The sequence below is a fragment of the Triticum dicoccoides genome, chromosome 4A, assembly GCF_002162155.2.
Source record: "Triticum dicoccoides isolate Atlit2015 ecotype Zavitan chromosome 4A, WEW_v2.0, whole genome shotgun sequence".
Classification (NCBI taxonomy): Eukaryota; Viridiplantae; Streptophyta; class Magnoliopsida; order Poales; family Poaceae; genus Triticum; species Triticum dicoccoides.
The window spans coordinates 552,248,611-552,270,216 of record NC_041386.1 but is presented as its reverse complement, the minus strand read 5'-3'; positions in this window follow the sequence as shown (position 1 = coordinate 552,270,216).

Genomic DNA, 21,606 nt, shown 5'->3' with positions numbered 1-21,606 from the left:
ATTATGAGTTGGGTGTTTCAAAGAATTAAATTCAAAGTTCTTTTGAATTTATTTTCGATTTGGAGTTATTTGAGTTTTATTCAAATTATTTTTCTCCAAAAATAAAATACATGGAAAATAGGGTAACATGATTCCCTACAATAGAAAATTGGAGAAAAATTAATTTGAAATCATTTTGTTTTTTAAATGATTTTTAGTGGATTTTAATAGACCAGTAGCACTCTTTGATTTATCTGAATTTGTGTGGATTTTATTTGAAGTTATAAAAATGTTCATGTCGTAGAGAATCTTTTTCTGAAAATTTTGATATATTATATGCCTATATAATATTTTTAGTTATTTTGTTTTTATTATTTTAGTTCTTTGAAAAAAACATGTTTTAAAAAAAAATTCTTTCCCCGACTGGGCCGGCCCAGCCCAGCTCCCTGTCCGCCTCGCCCTCCAGCTCGGGACGGAGTCCTGAGCAACACCGCGACCGCCGCCGCCTCGACGTTCGTACCGTGCCCGGACTCCCCTCGCCGCCTCTCTCCTCCCTCCTATAAAATCCGGAGCCCCGGGCCTCCTCTCTCTCTCCTCTCCCCGCAACCGCCGCCTCCCGCCGCTGCTGGCTGCCCACGCCGCCGACCCACTTCGCCGCCGCCGCCGCTAGCTGCTGCTGCTTTGCTGCCTCTGCCGCGACGCCGCAGCTGCGCCTCGCTGCCTTGCCGCGCCGCACCGCCGCTGCCGCGTAGCCTCCGCCCTCGCCGCCTCGCTGCCGCGCCAGATCTGCCGACGCCGAAGCTCGCCAGACTCGCTGGAGTCCGCAACCTCGCTGGAGAGTCTCCGGTTTTTCACCGAAGAACCGCCCTGAACCGGTATAAAACCGCCCCCGGTTCGCCGGTTTTCTTTTAGGTTTAGGTTTTCTTCGGTTTTGCTTAAGAACCCGTTTTTTTTAAATCTAGTTATTTTGCGAACGTTCACTGTTTAGATCTCCTTAGCGAACGGTTTTCGTCGGTTTAGGTTCTGTAGCGAGCGTTCGCTGCATAGATTTTTCCTTTTTCTTATTATTTCGGCCAGGAACCTATATGTGAGGATTTTCTTTACAGATTAGTCCCTGATTTTCAAGTGCCTATAACTTTTTACCCGTTTATCCAAATCCAATGAAACCAACACCCACGTCTTCGGTATGATCTCCTCTATCCATTAAAATAACTCAAACATGTTTTTGAAAGTTTAAAATTTGAATTAGATCAGATTTGAATTCAAACTTCGTTTGATCATAACTTGAGTTTTGTAGCTCCGTTTGAGTTGATTCTTTTTGCAAATCGAAGCTCTTGACCTAAAAATTCTAATAAGGCCAAATTCACATAATTTTGGTACTGTTAGAAATTGTTTTATGCTGCAAGAGTTATTCATTTGGTTTTGAAGTTTTCCGAATCGCCCTCTTCGTTCTTTCTGATCTTTTAGTGATTGCTTATGTGTGGTTACTATTGCTTGCTTAAGATAGATTGACCGGAGTGTGACGAGTAGAACTATCAAGAGTTTTGAGTGCGAATCATCTTCATCAACATTGCAGGCAAGTTCACACTTTGATCATATCCCCTTCCATACCCAGTTTGACTTTTGGTTTAGGTCATATGTGGATGTGGGAAGGTAGTTGAGGGTTTTGGAGCATCTCACTAAGCACTATGAAGCAAGAACCTCATCAAGCAACACCTCATCCCTCCTTGATAGTATTGGCTTTTCCTATAGACTCAACATGATCTTGGATCACTAAAATATAAAATGTAGAGTGAGGGAGTCCTGGATTAGGGGGTCTCTGGATAGCCGGACTATATCCTTTGGCCGCACTGTTGGACTATGAAGATACAAGATTGAAGACTTCATCTCGTGTCCGGATGGGACTCGACTTGGCGTGGAAGGCAAGCTTAGGCAATACGGATATGTATATCTCCTCCTCTGTAACCAACCTTGTGTAACCCTAGCCCCCTCCGGTGTCTATATAAACCGGAGGGTTTTAGTCCCTAGGACAACATTCAATCATACCATAGGCTAGCTTCTAGGGTTTAGCCTCTCCGATCTCGTGGTAGATCAACTATGTAATACCCATATCATCAAGAATAAATCAAGCAGGACGTAGGGTTTTACCTCCATCAAGAGGACCCGAACCTGGGTAAAACATCGTGTCCCCTGCCTCCTATTACCATCCGCCTTAGACGCACAGTTCGGGACCCCCTACCCGAGATCCGCCGGTTTTGACACCGACATTGGTGCTTTCATTGAGAGTTCCTCTGTGCCGTCGCCAGAAGGAAGGATGTCCCGTCTCGTCTTTAAAGACGGTACTACTGTTGGGGGAGCTTTGGCTGTCAGCCAAACTCTCCGGCTAGGCGGTTTCATCATGACCGCCTGTTCGGCCGCCGCGCCGATGATGACTTCTCGGGTCATCGAAAATAGCCTCCACGTCAAATTGGCACTCGCCGAATAGATGGATCCAATGGAGCTCGCCTCCTTAAACGAGCTCTTGGATCGCATCGCCGCCTTGGGAGTCGCTATGGACTATGATCGGATTGGGCTTAAACCCGACCAAATGGAGATTAACTCTCCACCGATCACCCATCATATTGCAATGGTGGAGGAACAATGTGGCAACATTTCCTCTATCTTGAGGACCAACTATGTCTGGATTCCCGAGGTCTCCGAGCTGGACGCCCGTTCGCGAGAGGATAACATCCAATCCCTGAACTTAGAGTCAGGCAGCGGGCCAGGATTATCGGGTAACACCCCGGAACCGGAACTTCCAAAATTGGAAACTCCTCGGCCCCTGGATCCCAGATCAGGTAAGGGTTCGGATTCAATTCCACCCACCCACCCAAACATAAGCGATCTTTCCCACATCAGGCAAGAGCCCCAGGAAACAGTACATCACAATTGGGCCAGATTCCTCCTTGCATTGAACAAGGTTAAGGACTGTCGCGAGGAAGACGCAATCCTATTTTTCTGCAATAATTGCACGGACAAGGGAATCCTTAACGCCATAAATCGCTGTGAGATAACATGCTTCGCTGACTTGGCGGCCATAGTACGAAAGTACTATGCGATGGAAAGTGCCTGGAAAACCGAAACAAACTTTTGGGATAATCCGGCCTTGAATACAAACCTAGTGCGAAATAAAAGGGTGCATTATCACAATACACCTGGGTCAACTACCAGAAAGCAAAAACTCTCTACAGGGCATGGAACCGTACTAGAGGGATGGCTCAACGGACCCTGCAAAATTCATAGTACAACGAATACAATACCAACGCACATCCTTAGAGCATGTTGGATACTCCGGCAGGTGGGCAAATGTGGTGAGGATCTTCTTCTCCCAAATACCACAGAGCAGCATCCCGCGGATAACAATACGGTGTTAACAGTCTTTAAGACCTTCGCGTCAAATAATAGGCGCAAGCGAATACTCCGCAGCATGGCCGAAATCTGCCACATAGCAGCAATAAATCCATGGAGTGACACGGCTATTACCTTCAATGCTAATGACGAACCTAAATTCTGAACAGCCCGAGCACCAGCCGCACTGGTCCTCAGTCCAATCGTGGACGACTTTCGACTCACCAAAGTACTCATGGACAGCGGCAGCGGATTAAACCTCATTTATGAGGAAACTCTTCAAAAGATGGAAATAGACTGGAACCGCATTGAGCAAAGTAGCACAACCTTTAGAGGAATCATCCCCAGTTGGGAAGCACGTTGTGCTGGGAAAATCACACTAGATGTGGTATTCGGCACACCGGATAATTACAGGTCCAAAGAAATTACATTCCAAGTGGCCCCATTCAGCAGTGGTTATCACGCTCTTTTAGGACGGGAGGCGTTCACAATCTTCCAAGCTATACCCCATTACAGGTACATGAAGCTCAAAATGCCTGGGCCCAACGGAATCATCACTCTCGCCAGCGATCCAGACATAGCACTCCGCGCCGAAAACAAAACAGCCGCACTGGCCCTCGAGGCATTATCCGAAGCCCTCTCGGCCGAGGAATTAACCACGCTACGCTCCACAGTGGACAGGGACGACGTGATACTCGACAAGAGATCCAAGTCCACCTCTTTTAAACCAGCGGATGAAATAGTCAAATTCCAAGTCCACCCAACGAACCCTACAAAAACAGCCTCCATCGGGGCATAGTTAAACCCCGCTGTGGACGCCGCACTACGAGAGTTCCTGCGCGAGAACTGGGACATATTTGCCTGGCATCCCTCAGACATGCCAGGAATCCCATGCAGGCTGGCCGAGCATAGCCTCAATATCCTAAAGGGATTCAAGCTGGTCAAGCAAGCTCTTCGGCGTTTCTCCGAACCTAAGAGACATGCCATGGGAGAGGAACTAGCCAAGTTATTGGAGGCCGGATTCATCAGAGAAATAAAACACCCAAACTGGCAAGCAAACCTGGTGATGGTACAAAAGAAGGACAAATCCTAGCGCCTTTATGTCGATTTCAAAGACCTCAATAAAGCTTGCCCAAAGGATCCCTTCCCCCTCCCACGCATCGATCAAATCATTGATGCTACCGCAGGACACGAGTCATTGTGTTTCCTCGACACATACTCCGGTTACCACCAAATCAGGACGGTGGAGTCTGACCAAGCCGCAACGGCATTCATCACACCATACGGTCCCTTCTGTTTTAACACAATGCCTTTTGGGCTCCAAAACACCGGCACAACATATCAGCGCATGATTCAGACATGTCTGGAGAAACAAATCGGCAAAACAGTAGAGGCATACGTAGACGATGTTATCATCAAAACCAAACACGTCGACTCTTTGATAGACGACTTGAGGCTCACATTCGACAACCTCCGAACATACGACATCAAGCTCAATCCGGAAAATGTGTTTTTGGCGTACCAGCCGGAAAGCTCCTGGGTTTCATTGTCTCCAGTAGAGGTATTGAAGCTAATCCGGCCAAAATCCGAGCTTTGTCACAGTTGGCTACCCCAACAGACCTCAAACAAATCCAGAAGTTAACTGGATGTGTGGTGGCGCTAAGCCGCTTTATCTCCCGCTTAGGAGAAAAGGCTTTACCCCTTTATCGCCTCCTTCGACGCACCGAACACTTCGGGTGGACGGAAGCGGCCACCGCCGGATTGGAAGAAATAAAGGCCATATTGGCAACCAACCCAATCCTGGCCGCGCCAAACATCGGCGAACCAATGCTGTTGTACGTTGCGGCAACTCATCAAGTTGTAAGTGCGGTGCTCATTGTTGAACGGGAAGCGGATGGACATAAATTCCCTCTTCAGAAGCCGGTATACTATGTATCCACTGTCCTCACTCCATGCAAATCACGGTACCCGCATTACCAAAAGATAGCATATGTTGTATTCATGGCATCGCGGAAGCTGCGACACTACTTTCAAGAGTGTTCGATTACAATAGCCTCGAAAGTGCCACTTAATGATATTATAAACAACCGCGACGCTACGGGTCGGATTGCCAAATGGGCCATTGAGCTCCTCCCGTTCGACATAACATACAAACCTCCACGAGCCATTAAGTCGCAAGTATTGGCCGACTTCGTCGCCGAATGGACGGAGGCCGAACTCCCTAACGAGTACGGCGCATACTCCAATTGGATCATGCACTTCGACGGTTCTAAAATGATGGCTGGTCTAGGGGCTGGCGTCGTCCTGGCGTCCCCAACCGGAGATACATTCAGTACGTATTGCAAATATTGTATACAGACTCCAACAATGCAGCCGAATACGAAGCTCTGTTGCATGGTCTTCGGATGGCAGTCTCCATGGGCATTCAACGCCTGGAGGTGCGTGGGGATTCAAACTAAGCAATATCCCAAATAAATGGAGACTTTGATGCCAAGGATCCAAAAATGGCGGCCTATCGAAACGCTGTCCTAAAAATGTCACCTCGGTTCGAGGGGCTCGAATTTCACCATGTGGCTCGGGAAAACAATCAGGCGGCAGATATCCTCGCCCGCATCGGCGCAAAACGTGATGCGGTCCCCCAACAAATTTTTGGAAAGGCTGGTTAAGCCATCCGTAGTATGGGAAGGGGACACCGGTAACAACAGTTCGGACCCGGCCAAAATACCCGATACCGAACTCTCTGACACAATCGAAGGCCCCACCACCGAAATAACACCTTCAGCCCACGAAATAATGGCCATTATTGCCCCGTGGACAGAACCATTCATGGCCTACCTAACTAGACAGGAACTTCCGAAGGACCAAAATGAGGCACGCTGCATAGTGCGGCGATCCAAGGCCTACAGGGTCCATCGGGGAGAATTGTACAAAAAAAGCACTACCGGAGTCCTTCAAAGGTGCATCTCCGAAGAGGAAAGGCGGAATCTTTTGGCAAAAATTGACGCCGGACTCAGCGGTCATCACGCCGCAGCCCGGGCTCTTGTAAGCAAGGCCTTCCATACATGATTCTATTGGCCAACGGCCCGGGCAGATGCACAGGACTTGGTCCAACGCTGCGCTGGTTGCCAGCTCTTTGCAAATCAAAGCCACATGCCACCCACCGCCCTCCAAACAATCCCCATTACATGGCCCTTTGCAGTCTGGGGGCTTGACATGGTTGGACCCCATAAAGGGGGAACCCACAAGAAAATATACTTATTGGTCATGGTGGATAAATTCAACAAATGGATAGAGGCCAAACATGTTAAAACAGCCGAATCCAGACCGATGATAGACTTCATATCCGGTGTTGTACACCGTTATGGCGTCCCCCACAGCATCATCACTGATAATGGCATGAACTTCACGGCCGACGAGGTAAAACTCTGGTGCAGCAAAATGGGCATCAAGCTCGATTATGCTTCAGTCTATCACCCATAAACCAATGGTCAAGTCGAGCGAGCAAACGGTCTTATAATGAGCGGCATTAAACCCAGATTAATGCGCTCCTTAACAGAGTCTAGCACGCACTGGGTAGAGGAGCTCGACTCCATACTCTGGGGGCTGCAGACCACGCCAAATCGTAGTACCGGATATACACCCTTCTTTATGGTGTAAGGCGCAGAGGCAGTCTTGCCCTGTGACATAATTCATGACTCACCTCGAGTGCGCATGTACGAAGAAAGAGAAGTCAAGCTCAATCGGCAGGACAGTCTGGACACCCTGGAGGAGGAGCGCGACGTAGCCAAAGCCCGTTCCGCATTTTATCAGCAGCAGGCTCACAGATACCAAAGCAGAGAAGTACGGGCCAAAACTTATAACATTGGCAAACTAGTTCTACGCCTGCCGGATAAGAAAAAGAACAAGCTCGAGCCCAAATGGGAAGGTCCCTTCATTATTGACCAAGTTCTGACCGGTGGAGTGTACCGACTACGGGATGCATCGACTAGTCGACTCGAGCCGAACCCATGGAACGCGGCCAGGCTCCGAAGATTCTACGCCTAGCACCAGACTCTAAGTTAGTCCCCTCCCTTTGTCCATTTTTTGTATATAGATTATCTGTCTTGTTTCTCTTTCTTTCTTTTTATTTCTCTAGGCCTTCAAGGGTCACCTTGTGCCTCGCTCGCACATCACAGATGTGCTAGCCGCACTCTTCATACCTGGGGGCTTCTTTCACAGAAGCTTAAATTATTTATCTGGGCCTCATGTCCCACACATGTGTTATACTTCCGCATGTACCTTTTTTCACCATTATATGCATCGATATGACTTAAGTTTTGGCCAAGCTGGCTTGCCTGGCTCTTGTATTTATGCCCTACGTTCCCGTTAATTCGGCTAGGGCATAAGGGGAGCACCTCTGCGATTGTTACTGCCGGGTCAGCCGGATGTGTACCTCAGACTGGGTGAAGCCGAAAGCTAGCGTTCTTAAGGAAATATTCGGTCGGTGAACAAAAGATGATTTTTATTTATTGTCCATATCTGCCCCCAGATGTTTTTCCTGTGTTTTTTATCGCAGTCCGGACATGCACTTTAGGGCATGCTTACCCAGGGAAAGGAACCCTTAACGGAACTATTTTCCCTGGAAGATGTTTCTTACTACCCATGTAATATAACATAACTAGTTGGGCACTTGTCTGATAAAGCACTGATGAACCCTACGCCGGGTCTCCACGCATACCACGGTTCTTATATAACTGAGCGGATATTCGGATACACTCCGGACTATTGGGCCCGGAGGTTGAAGCGAAAAGGTCTGCAACGACAAATGATATACAATCCGGCTAGAAGGCATTATACATGTCACTTTAATTACATAGTCATGCAGACTAACTAAATTCCTCTTCTATACCATCCAACAGGCGGTCTAGCTTACAATCCTGTTGAGAATACTTTGCGGCTAGTTCTACTTTCCCATAAACTAAGCTAACGGGGATCTCTTTCCCGTCGGGCCACACAGGTCCAACCTCGGCCATGTGATTTGGGTCTGCCTTGGTATACCGCGTCTTCACCATGGCCCAGGCTTCTCTAGCACCCTATCGGCAGGCTGATATCTTCCATAATCAGAAGTTCCGCTGTGCTCCCTTGAGCTTCTCCGCAAGCTCGGCAATGCCCTCTGGCAGGGAGACGGACGGCCACAAGGCCTGGCCAACACCCTGCATCACTTGCCGAACTTGTTCGTGTAGATGTGACAGCTCGGATAGAAGATCACCCGCAGACCCGGGCATTTCCTCCGCGGGACGACCCGTCATCATACCTACAGACATAACGCTGTTAGTCGGCTTCTTTGCCAAACTCCTTTAAAAGGATTCGTTCAAGCACTTACTGAAAATGCCGCGTCGAAGCCGCTTATTCTCCTTCTCAGAGTCTGCAAGCTGGCCCCGAACGTCTTTTAGTTCCATGTTCAGCTTAATATTGGCGTCTTGGAGATTGTTTTTCTCCCTCCTAACATCAGTCAGCACGCGTTTGCCAGCCTCTATCTGTCGCATAACATGTTGGTTCTCCGGATTCTCTCCGGATTCATCTGCAACATTTGTTGTTAGATCTGCAGCCATGCCGCACGTTATATGGTAACCATCATTCTTTAAAGTAAATGTTACCAGCAGGTGACTTTTTCGGTTCCTGCAAGGCGGCCACAGCAGCCCGTAGTTGGGTCTTGCATTCCTCTAGCTCCTGTGACAGCCTAGTATTCTTCTCTGTAAGAACCTGCACAATAAAGATGATCCTTAAATCAGTTCTGCTAACTGTTTCAAGTCTCAGGGGCTACTGATACATATAAATCGTCAGATTTACTCACATGTACATCCTTTACATACTGATTAGTGGCTCTGGCTAGACCATCTTGAGCCGCACGGAGGTACGCCTCTCCAAAATTGAAGGCGTCAAACGCCTCTGGTGAGAAACAAGCGTCATGGAGTACGGCCTGGCGGCGCCGATGATTCATGGCGCTTTCCACTTCTGAGTTTGTAGCGGATAATCTTTCTGCATCCTCTGTAGGGGGATTATCCGGCGCCTGCCCCATATCGGCTTCTGCCTCCATGTCAGGTCCTGGCGCCCGACTAGTGGAAGCGTGATTGGCAACATCGTCGGACATATTCCGGCGAGCGTTTTTTCTGTTAAGAAACACGGGCATCATTACAATTCGAGAAAGACGACAACCACGGGGCGGGGTTTTTCTTATACCTTTGCGCCGACGTCTCCGTCCTGACCGCCTTCCTTTTTGGCCTACCCGGCCTCGGTGCCTTTTGTTGGTGCGTTGCTACGGGTTCGGCAGGGCGTCCCAAATGCCTTCCCTGTAAAAGATGCCATGTGTATATGGTGGGTGAAGTACCTAAAAGGGGATCCTAGTTTTGGAGTTGGGATTTTTGGTTTTTCTTACTTGCGATGCTGGGAGCAGTCCGGGATAGTCGGCCGTAGTGGCCACCATGGCATCGTCGCAGCTTAACTGATAGAACTGCCTGTCTATCAGCTCCACAAATATAATCGAATCTTCCTCAGGTCCGGAGTCGAGGGCCCGGTCAGGGTCCTCTGGTTGTGGAGAAGGGCTGCTGACCTCCATTATGGCTTTTCGCAGTTCCTGCCGCAAAGAGGCAAGGTGAATACTTACGACAAAGAATGCGGGAAAAATGGGAGCAGGGATATATAACTTACTCAGCTTGGAGGATTGTACATGGAGAATCCATCATGTGGCTTCATGCAGGTGAACTCCTCTTCCTCACCCTTGAACAGTTCGGACAGAATTTTCGCTAGAGCGGCATCATTGTTCAGACCATTACGCCCACAGCGAGTGGCGTCATCCGCCCCGTTATAACACCACAAGGGGTGCCCACGATATTGGAGTGGCTGCACTCCCCGCATTATTCAAATCGACATAACTTCGATTATTGTCAATCATGATTGAGCCAGTGCTTTGATCCGGTTCATCAGATAGATGACTTCTCTGTTGTCTTCCGCTTGGGGGCTCTGTGGGTGCCAACTTCGGCGCTTCTTCAGAGGAGCATTCTTGAACTCAGGAAGACCCCGCCGAACAGGGTCTGGAAGGGGAACGTCCTCCATATAAAACCATTCTGAAGGCCAGGCTTGGGACGACTTCTTCGGGGTACCGGACAGGTATCCGGTATAGGTGATGCGCCATATTTGGGCTCTGCCCACTTGATAAAGAGATCTCCTCTGTATGCGAGGGGCGAGGCAAAATAGCCTTTTCCACAGCTCGAAGTGAGCCTCGCAGCCCAGGAACAACTCATAGAGAGCAACATATCCGGCGATGTGTAGAATGGAGGCAGGGGTGAGATTGTGTAATTGGAGGCCGTAGAACTCCAGGAGCCCGCGGAGAAACGGATGAATTGGAAATCCGAGTCCCCTTAGTAAATAAGGAACAAAGCAAACCCGTTCCCCCATGGAGGGACAGGGAAAGCTCTCCGCTTGCTCCCCGCCATTGTAGGTGGCAAGCCCGGCTCGAACGGGCACCATATACGCCAGAGGGAGAAATCCCTTAGTCTGCAGTTCGACTAATCGACTATGCGGGACTGAACACCTCTCCCAATCACCGGGCTTAGGGCTACGGGGGCGGGAGGAGCAGCTGCGGGGGTCGGCCATGCTGGAATGGATCTTTCCGAAACGCGCTCTAATGGATTCTCGCTGGGGGAGGATGGTATGGATCGGATCTAAGAATCCCATCCCTTTAATAGACAATTTATTTATCTGGCTAGGGGGGCGAATGTAAAAACACCCTGGCGCCTTGTATTCATTCGGCACGTGGGAGAGAGCCCTTATTGGGGACAGAAGCCAAGAGGTTCAACATTTATGGAGCTGGAGACTACTTACGAACACTTGAAAATTCGAGAAGAATCCGCCTTGCAATGCCGAAGACAACAATGCGTGCCGGACTCATCGTCATTGAAGCTTGGTTCGGGGACTACTGATGGAGTCCTGGATTAGGGGGCTCCGGACAACCAGACTATATCCTTTGGTCGGACTATTGGACTATGAAGATACAAGATTGAAGACTTCGTCTCGTGTCCGGATGGGACTCTACTTGGCGTGGAAGGCAAGCTTAGGCAATACGGATATGTATATCTCCTCCTTTGTAACCGACCTTGTGTAACCCTAGCCCCCTCCGGTGTCTATATAAACCGGAGGGTTTTATTCCGTAGGACAACATACAATCATACCATAGGGTAGCTTCTAGGGTTTAGCCTCTCCGATCTCGTGGTAGATCAACTCTTGTAATACCCATATCATAAAGAATTAATCAAGCAGGACCTAGGGTTTTACCTCCATCAAGAGGGCCCGAACCTGGGTAAAACATCGTGTCCCCTGCCTCCTGTTACCATCTGCCTTAGACGCACAGTTCGGGACCCCCTACCCGAGATCTGCCGGTTTTGACACTGAAATAGAGTCTTGAGCTTTGAGCTTGAGCCAATCTTTTTGTCCTTAGTATTTTGAGGGGTCCACTTTCCTCATCCATGCCATGCCATTCATTGAGCTTTTCCTTTAATATTAATCTTGGAATAGCATTAGCTCAATGAGCTATATGTTGTTAGGAATTACCAAAACCACCTAGGGATAGTTGCACTTTCAATCTCCCCCTTCTTGGTAATTGATGACAACATATAGATCAAAGCTTCGACAAATGATAATAAGAGTGAAAAACATTGTCGCTTTGAGAAGTATGTGAAAAGCAAGAGCTCCCCCTAAATTTCTAAAGAGTTTATGATTTGCTTTGGACTGCAAATGCACAGAGAGTTAGTGTCGGTGTCAAAACCGGCGGATCTTGGGTAGGGTGTCCCAAACTGTGTGTCTAGGCCGGATGGTAACAGGAGGCAGGGGACACGATGTTTTACCCAGGTTCGGGCCCTCTTGATGGAGGGAAAACCCTACGTCCTGCTTGATTAATATTGATGATATGGGTAGTACAAGAGTAGATCTACCACGAGATCAAGGAGGCTAAACCCTAGAAGCTAGCCTATGGTATGATTGTTGTTCCTACGGAGTAAAACCCTCCGGTTTATATAGACACCGGAGAGGGCTAGGGTTACACAGAGTTGGTTACAATGGTAGGAGATCGACATATCCGTATCGCCCAGCTTGCCTTCCATGCCAAGGATAGTCCCTTCCGGACACGGGATGAAGCCTTCAATCTTATATCTTCATAGTCCAGGAGTCCGGCCGAAGGTATAGTCTGGCTATCTGGACACCCCCTAATCCAGAACTCCCTCAGTAGCCCCCGAACCAGGCTTCAATGACGACGAGTCCGGTGCGCAAATTGTCTTCGGCATTGCAAGGCGGGTTCTCCTCCAAATTCCGTGTACCTATTGAATAGTGTCCGGTTTCATGTAAATGTAGTGCTCCTTGGCTTCTACGCCCAATAATGGCCGTCTTCCATGTGTCAAACGAATACGAAAAGTCAGGGTGTTTTTTTATATTTACATCCCTAGCCGCGTGAATGAGCCGCCTATTTAAGGGGACGAGGATTTAGATCCAAACCACACCTTCTCCCCTCCGCGAGTATTCATCAGAGCGTATCCGACAGAGGTCCATTCTATCATGGCCGGCCGCCGCAACTCCTCCTCTCGCCCTTCCAGACCTCAGTCTGGAGGTTGGAAGAGGTGCTCCATCCCGCACAGCGAGCTAGTGACGCTCCAGACCAAGGGATTTCTCCCCCGGCCTATATGGTCCTGGTTCGAGCCGGACTTGCCACTTATAATGGCGGAGAGCAAGCGGAGAGCGCCCCCAATCCCTCCAAAGGAGAGTGGGTATGCCTTGTCCCTTACTTAATAAGAGTGCTCGGATTTCCAATTCATCCGTTTCTCAGGGGGCTCCTGGAGTTCTATGGCCTCCAGCTGCACAACCTTACGCCTGCCTCCATATTGCATATCGCGGGCTTCGTAGCCCTTTGCGAGCTGTTTTTGGGCTGCGAGGGTCATTTTGCGTTGTGGAAAAGGCTATTCTGCCTCGTGCCCCGTTCTAAGAAGGGGTCAATATATCAAGTGGGTGGAGCCGAAGTGTGGCGCATCGCCAGGACCGGATATCTATCCGGAACCCCAAAGAAGGCGTCCGAGGACTGGCCTTCGGAATGGTTTTATATAGAGGACGTCCCGCTACCGGATCCTGTCCAGATCGGCCTCCCTGAGTTCGATAGTGCTCCCCTAAAGAAGCGCCTAAGCTGGCGTCGACGGAGCCCTCAGAGGAAAAGTGACAGGGACGTTCTTTACCTGATGGGCCGGATAAGATTGTTAGCTCATTCCGGACTGACCATGATCGGTGTCATGGCCGCATGCATCATGCGAGGGGTGCAACCACTTCAGTATAGAGGCCGCCCCATGTGGGACTTCAACGGGGAGGACGACGCCACCTGCCACGGCCGTAAGGGGCCGGATTCGGCTGCCGCTCTAATAAAGACCTTGTCCGCTACGTACAAGGGATAAGAGGAGGAATTTTTCCGCGTCAACCCACAGGGTGGATTTTCTATGTACAATCCCCCAAGTTGGGTAAGTGGACACTTTTACTTGCCCATCCGTTTCATATTCCCATCGTTAAATATCTAGTCTAACGACTTCAACGCAGGAACTGCGCCAGGCTGTTAAAGAAATAAACGGCCCTCCTCCACAACCCGAGGATCCGGGATGGTCCCTTGACCCGGCCTCTCAAGAGGATCCGGACTTATCTATGGAGCTGATTGATGGGGCGTGTCACACCCTAGTTAGTTCAAGCATTAGAGTGTGCATCATGTTTAAATTCCTCTTAAATTTGAAATGGGGAAGACAGAAACCCCAGCACCCCCCTGGAAACAACTAGGGTTTACTAAAATTATTTTCAATGAACCTGAGATGCCCTTCTAAAAAGTTCACTCTCTTTGTCTTGGGTTAGAACCTCTGGAAAAATTGGTGCACAATTTTCTAGGCCAACAGAAGGTCATTGAATTAAATCATAAGTACTTGAATTTGGGCATTTAAATGCTATAAAATAAATTAAATGCTCAAATAATTCTGGAAATAAGTGTGGGCTGTTGGAAATAATCTAAATAGAGCCCCTGATTATTTTCAGGATTTTTAAAGATGTCTAGGTATTTTTAATAAAGCCCAACAGTTGCAGAAATAAATAGAAAAGAAACAAATAAGAAAAAGAGAGAGAGGGAAACCCACCTGGGCCTCACCTGTGCTGGCCCAGCCACATGCCTCGGCCCAGTCGACTGGCCTTGCCAGTCGTCCTCCTCCTCCCGCCAGGAGGACGAGGAGCGCGTGGCCGGCGGCCGCGGCCACACGCCGGCCACCTCCTGCTTCTGCCGACGCCTTGGAGGCGTCTAGGGGTGCCACGCCTACCCCCACGTCCCCCTCTCTCCCTCCCTCACTCTCCCCGTGCTCCTGTCCCTCCTCTGGCTCTCCTCTCGCACGCACCGAGAGCCATTGTCGCCGCCGCACGCCGTTGCCGCGCCCACCGCCGCTGCCTCGCCTCTCCGACAAGCCCATTAGCTCCGCGCTGCCGTCCTCGACCTCTCCGTCGACCCTCGCAAGCTCGGACGACCCCAAGACGACGTGGTGACCCTCTTCCTCGTCTACGGCCACCGGATGCCGTCGTTCGATTCGCCGGCCTCAAGTCCTCCCCGAGCTCACTAGCATGCTCCGCGAGTTCCCTGTGAGCCCATCTTTCCTCCGCCTCTCTCCCTGCGCTCGTCTGCGTCCTCCAACCCCCTCTGCCATCGAGGCCGAGAGCTCAGCTCCGCTGGCCATGTCGCCGCCGTGGCCACAGGCACGTAAGCTCGAATCCGAGCACGCCTTCGTCTTCCACGCGCTCCCAGGAGCCTAACGCACCACTCCCCGCGCCTCACCGTGCCCCGTAGCGTCAGGTTCATCCACGCCCGAACTCCGGCGACCGCCAAGGTCGTCGCCGGCGTCGTTTCCGGCCTCCCCGAGCCCCACTTCCTCCACCAAACGATGCGGCTCGCTCCCCGCGTCATGTAGCTGCTCTCCGTCGTTGTTTTGGTCGCGGAAATGCAAACCCGAGCCCCTCTGCCGCGTTTGACGTCCCCGGCGTCAAGCCGCCGGCGAGTTTGACTCAGTTTGACCCATGTGCGGGCCCAGGTAGACCCCCTGGGTCTATGACAGGTGGGGCCGGTCTGCTAATCAGTTTAAGATTAGTTTTAACTAATTCTAATTAGTTTAGACACTGACATGTGGGCCCAGGCCCCACTGACAGCTAATTAGTGTTAATCTAATTCTGTTAACTAGTTGTGACACTGACAGAGAGGGCCCACCAGTCAGGTTTGACCTGGCCGACCCAGTTGACTTCAGACGTCACACCTATGTCATGCTGACGCATTAATTCAATTACTGGAATTATTCTTATATAGGAAATTCCAGAAAATATCCCAAACTTCTAAAAATCATAGAAAATCAACCATAGCTCCAAATGCAAAGATTTATATCTGAAAAATGATCTGAAAAATTCAATCTATCCATCTGTAATGGTTTCATGCATGACAAAACAAGTTAACCTTGCTGTTTAAGCAGAACAAGGTATTGCACTAATAAGGCCATGTTTAATGAGCTAATATTTGAATCTTTGATTCAAATGAGTTCATCCCCTCCTGTTTTAGCTTGCATTAGGCCAAGACACTTTCATCTTGCCATGTCATAGCATGCATCATATTGTTGCATATTGCCATGTGTTGATTATGTTTCAGTGTGACTTTCGTGGTAGGTTCTGCCTCCGAGGTAACCCCGAGTATCCGTCTGAAGGGCAGTACCCTACTACCACTACAACAGGCAAGCAACCCATTGATCATTCCGATACAAACCCATGTTCTCGCTTCTGCTCTTGTTTACTGCATTAAGACAACGCAATTCAAACTGCTGTTTGCTACGGTAGTTGAACCCTTATCCTCTGCATGACCTGTCATTGCCACAGTAACTAGATGAAACCCACTAGCATGTGTAGGAGTTGATTGAGCCATGTATGTGATTCCTACCTTGCTATGCCTGCTATGCTTAGAGTTGTGTCAGGTCTAGTTCATCTGGGTGATGGGCTAGAGTGAAATGATTATGTCGGTAATGTGAGGGATGTGTGGAACATGTTTTGGTAAAGGTATCGATGAGAGGCCATGTAGGAGTACATGGTGGGTTGTTTCATTGAGGCCGTCCCTAAGAATTGAGATCTGTATGTGTGATTTCAAGATTCAGCTACTACCATGCATTGGGATCCTTAATTGACCCTCTCGGCTTCTTAAATACCCTAGTACTCTGTCCAGGAGTTTCAAATGGTTTCTGGTGTTTGTAGGTAATGTGTTGGCGGCCGTGCGTAGCGCTGACCCTAGGGGTGGGCTATGTTGCGGTAGATACACCGTGGCACGGTGTACCAAGTCACCCGTTTGGTGTCTCGGGAACCCTGTTCACATCGTTCGGGGCCGTATGTGGAAACCTCGGCCGGACTCCCTACGGATGGAACCTGGATAGGCGATGGACCTGGACTAGAGACTTGAGTGTTTTGGTAGGCTATGGCCGACACCCTCGCTGGGCCTCCGCTTGAAGGTTGCTGAGTACATGTCGTGTAACGGCGGTAAGTGGTGAAAGTGTGTGTGACGAAGTACACCCCTGCAGGGTATAAAACTATTCGAATAGCTGCGTCCGCGGTAAAGGACTACTTGGTTGCCTATACAGTTCATAGACAAGTTAATGGTTACTACTAAAAGACTCAAGATAAGTGTGAGTACCGAGGATGGCCCTCTCGTAGGATGACGAGGGAGGATCCCCAGTGGAGTATTGTGTTGGTGAGTAGTGGACTCATGTGCGAAAACTATTTTACTAGTGGAGTTCCGTAGGATAGCTTAGCCAAGAGTCAAAGATGGCTTGCTGCAAGAACCCCACCACCTTCTTGAGAATGAGCATGTATAGTAGGTTCTGTTGTAAGACTTGCAGAGTACCTTTGTACTCATGTTTGCTTAATTACTGTTTTTAGATGACAACACCGCCCCCTCCGATGGGTTCTACGTAGACCTTGACATCGACGAGTGACTAGCCACCTAGGTGGTGATTCTGGCCATGGAGGGCCCTATGTAGATAGACAGGCTTCGAGAAGCCTTCTTTCTTTCTAGTGTCTGTACTCAGACTATTTACTTCCGCTTGTGCTTGTATGATTGTATGACTTGAGTGTCGGGTCATGTGACCCCTATCTGTATGAACATGTTATGTATGGCTCTCTAGAGCCTTTAAATAAAGTACTTGAGTTGTAGAGTTTTGTTGTGATGCCATGTTGTATGTACTCATATCGGGCATATTGTGTGTATGATTGAAATGCTTGGTATGAGTGGGATCCGACAATCTAGTTATTTATCCTTGGCAGCCTTTCTTATGGGGAAATGTAGTCTAGTGTTCCTCGAGCCATAGTAGTCCGCTACAGCCCGGTTCACCGGAGTCCTGCTAGTCCAGCACTACTGTTCAGGACACTTGACTGGCCGACATGTGTTTCACTTCGTTCCTATGTCTGTCCCTTCGGGGAAATGTCACGCGGTGACTTCCGGAGTCCTGCCTAGCCTGCTACAGCCCGGGTTCCCCGGAGTCCTGTTAGCCTAGTGCTACAGCCCGGAATCACTCGCTGATGACCGACATGCTCGATGTGATTCATGTATGCCTGTCTCCATAGGTCTGTGCCGCTTTGGGTTCACGACTAGCCATGTCGGCCTGCGCAAACGGTCCCGGCCATGGTAAGGCGACACCCATGGGATACCGTGCGTGAGGCCGCAAAGTGATATGAGGTGTTACCGGCTAGATCAATGTGGCTTGGAATCGGGGTCCTGACAGCGTTGGCATCAGAGCTGGACTGCCTGTAGGTTCGTTGAGCCAAACTGGTCGATGTCGAGTCTAGAAATGCTTTAGTTATATGTAGGGGAATTGATTGTGGGAGGGAACATAAGGCTCTTTTACTCCTTTACCTTATGCCCTCTGATATGAGTCATTCTCTTCTCATTCAACGTGGGTTAAGGACTAGGCTCTCTCCTTCTATCAGGTTCACGTGTTACTAATCCGTAGTAGCTTATAGGATTGTTGTTACAAGCCTTAGTATAGTTTCTACTATTTTTAGTATGTTGCCAGTTGAATCAGAACCTTGATATGATGTTGTTGAGTGGTATTGCAAACTGTTGTGGATGTCTCAAATCTTTTTCTAAGCATTTACAACTCTTATGCTGTCCAATTTTCCCTAGAAATTCTAATGTCTTTGTGTTGTGGTTGTGCTTTCAGATGACCAACCGTGCTCAAAACCAAGTGGTTCACCTGACCCGGTGCCTCGACGTGCCCGGTCATACTGCTATGTTACTCCGGGTAATGATCGAGACGGGTTACCGTTGGTATCCCGAATACACTGTCGAAGAGCAGTTCCGAGACTTTAATCAAAGCCAATATTTCTGCACCATCAGGATATTTCCTTCTTATCCTGGATCTACCGAGCCCCTCCACTATTCCTATGGACTCAGGGTTACCATTGAGATGGCTGTGCAGGATGCTGCCTATTCCATGATGACCATCATGCGAGTCCGGACTGGCCTGCTTCAGAACACCGACTTCCGTTACATGCCAGCTTCACTTCCGGGAGCGCAAGGGTATCTTCAGGCTATCTATGCTGACTCCACTCAGGAGAACTCATTAACTCGTAACACTGCCGAGATGCTCGAAGATAAGGACCGAGAGAATCGGGCCTTGAGGTTGGAGCTTTTCAATACCCGTGCTGATCATTGGGCCACATTGACTCGGTTTGCACCTGCGGTGCAAGATGGATGTATGGATACAAGGGATCTGTATCCTGTGAGATCTGCTCTGCCAGACATGGTGGATTGGAGTGATGTGGGAGGCATCACCCCACCCCGTGGTCCCCGTAGGCCACCGTTTGTTGGTCCAAGACCTCATCCTAGCCCCTTTGGTCCACAAGCTCCTCAGGACCGTCTGTTCCCGGATGATCACGTTGAACTTCCAGGCTATGGAGGTGACTTCTATGAGGACTACTACGGAGCTGTCTGAGTTAGTAGTAGTATCACTAGTATTGTAATGGTTGTATCTCCACTGTCCTGCGTGACTTGTGGAATATGACTTTGTGTGTAAGCAATTCCGGAGGTGTAGACAAATAATGTATAGGAGCTTGGAATGCCTCCGATGAGATGTAACGTCTTTCATCATAGTTGTACTGTAGCCTGGGCTTGCACTAAACTATGTATGATGTGTATGACCGTTGGTATATATATGGCAGTTTTATATTACCATGACATACGAATGAACATCTCTGCATTCCGTGTTATCCATTACATTCTGCACTTCCTTGCTAAGTTTGAGCTATCCTTATCTAAACCGTTGTCTTGTTTTCTCCTAGGATGGTCAACACCCGCAGCAACCCTGCTGCCCCGGAGCAGGGGGAAGCCAGTGCAGCCAAGGGTGAAAATCTGCCTCACCCGCCTTCCCTGGCCGAAGTGATGCTAGAGGCGGAAAGAAACAAGCGTGAGACTAACCGCCTGCTGGAGCGGATTGAGCAGAACACTGCACGCCATCAGCGTAATGACTTGGTGTCAATCAATGACTTTATCAAGCTGTACCCACCAAAGTTTAACCATTCCGTCGAGCCCCTCGACGCGGATGACTGGCTTCGCAGCATCACCCACAAGCTACGTTCTGCCAACATAGCTAAAACCGACAAGGTTACTTATGCTGCCTACCATCTCGAAGGCCCTGCTAGCCTCTGGAGGGAAAATTTTGAAGCTATGCGCCCGGTCGGCCAAATCACTACTTGCGCTGAATTCAGTGAGGCTTTCCGTGAGCATCACATTCCGGAAGGTCTCATGGATCGCAAGAGGGAGGAGTTCTGCAACTTCACCCAAGGAAGACTGACTGTGGATGCATATAGTCGTGAATTTGGGAATCTGGCAAGTTATGCCCCTGAAGAGGTATCTACTGACGCTAAGAAGCAGGCAAGGTTCCGCAAGGGACTTAGCCCTGAGCTTCGCCACGATCTTCGTCTGCACGAGTGCACCTCCTTCCAGAAGTTGGTCAATAAAGCCATCAATGCTGAGACAGGCCAGACTGATTATGATGCTTCACGCAAGCACTCCCGTGATTTTGGCTCTTCATCCGGCTCTCGAGCTCAGAAGCGCTGGGTGTGGATCCCAAGCACGACACTGCCACCTAGGTTCATCTCGAGGCCATCCTTTGAGGCGCCTCGTCCCAACCAGCAGTTTGCACTGCCCAAGCCCTATGGTGGCCCCGCTGCTAATGCTGCTCCACGCCCCAATGTGGTGACTTGATTCAAGTGTGGAGAGCCGGGTCACTATAGTCGAGAGTGTCCCCAGAACAACCCCAATCAAACTGGAAAGTCCGTTGGCCGTGGTAAGCCCGCGGGAAAGACATTCTACACCAAGCCGGTCACTACTACACGTGGCCATGTCAACTATGTTTCAGCCGAGGAGGCTCATGAGGATCCTAACGTCGTCCTTGGTATGCTCCTTGTTAATTGCCATTCGGCATCTATTCTTTTCAATACTGGAGCATCTCATTCATTCATATCCGAGAACTATGCTCGATTGCATAACACGACATTCTGTGACATGCCCACTTCCATGGTAATTCAAACTCCGGGTTCCAAATGGAAAACTTCTAGAGTAAGCCATGGGAACGAAATTCTTGTCGATAGACTTGTCTTCCTTGCATCCTTAATAGCTCTCAAGTCCTCGGACATAAACATCATCTTGGGTATGGACTGGATGTCAGCTCATTATGCTAAGATTGATTGTGCCACTAGAACCGTTCAACTTACTCACCCATCGGGCAAGACAGTCAATGTCTTAACTCGAGTAGCCAAGCGCCAACTTTACTCCCTAAATGCCAACCCCCTTCCAGACCTTGAGGATGTTCCGGTAGTCCGAGACTTTCCGGATGTCTTTCTAGAAGAACTGCCAGGTGTTCCACCTGACAGGGATGTCGAGTTTGTGATAGACCTTGTTCCAGGAACCGTTCCAATTTCTAGGAGACCCTACAAGATGGCACCCTTAGAACTAGCCGAGCTTAAGAACCAACTCAATGAGTCCTTGAAAAAGGGATTCATCCGTACTAGTTCCTCCCCTTGGGCTTGCCCCATCCTCTTCATCAAGAAGAAGGATGGAACGGATCGAATGGTTGTAGATTACCAACCTGTCAACTTGGTCACTATCAAGAACAAGTATCCGCTTCCCAG